We start from the raw sequence: 781 nt of genomic DNA, 5'->3' as shown, positions 1-781 counted from the left end.
TAAAATAATCGTTAACTGCAGCCCTAGAGATAATAACGCGTTAATGTGCCCAACACTAAAAATAACACATTATGTCTCCTATTTAACACAAATATTTTGACATCTCTGACTTGATAAATGTTTAAACCAGTTTTATTTTTAAGTCTTAGTTTTATCTTAAACTGCTTGTAGTTTTTGTTGTTGTGGGTGTTCGTAGAAATGTTTATTTTTATTTATTTATTTTACCAGCTATTAGCCCAGTTTCTGACGTTTTTAGACACCACACATTTCTAAAGAACTTATAGTAAGTTAGAGCTTCARATATTAATGAACCAATGATCAGTCACCCAGTCCGCTGGCCACCAGTCGAACAGCCCTGCATTAAGATATTCCTCAACACTTTTTACATTATTTTTTTCTAAATAAAACTATTTTTTTCTATCGGCATTGAAAATTCAGATTTAAATATGTATACTCAATAAAAAGTAAGTGAAACATTTTAAAGGCTGGGAGGGTTCAGGACGATGATTCACCAGCTTCATGTAGGAATGTGCGATATAAACGATATACGGTAGAAACGATTTAAATTTGTCCTATGATAGAGATCTGTAGTCTACCGGCCAACCGCGCAATTTTTTTTGATGATGTAACCAGCTGGAGTCAAAACAGAGGAAGCAGGAAGCAGCGAGGCTGAGAGCGCAAATGAAGAGGGGAAAAAACTTAAACTTAAATTTAGATTTTTATGGGAGACTTTAAAGTTTCCCTTAAAAAGGAGATTTTAAGGTCTAAATTTTTTTACCTA

Source organism: Austrofundulus limnaeus, unplaced genomic scaffold, assembly GCF_001266775.1.
Source record: "Austrofundulus limnaeus strain Quisiro unplaced genomic scaffold, Austrofundulus_limnaeus-1.0 Scaffold928, whole genome shotgun sequence".
NCBI classification, from domain to species: domain Eukaryota; kingdom Metazoa; phylum Chordata; class Actinopteri; order Cyprinodontiformes; family Rivulidae; genus Austrofundulus; species Austrofundulus limnaeus.
This window is presented reverse-complemented; position numbering follows the sequence as displayed.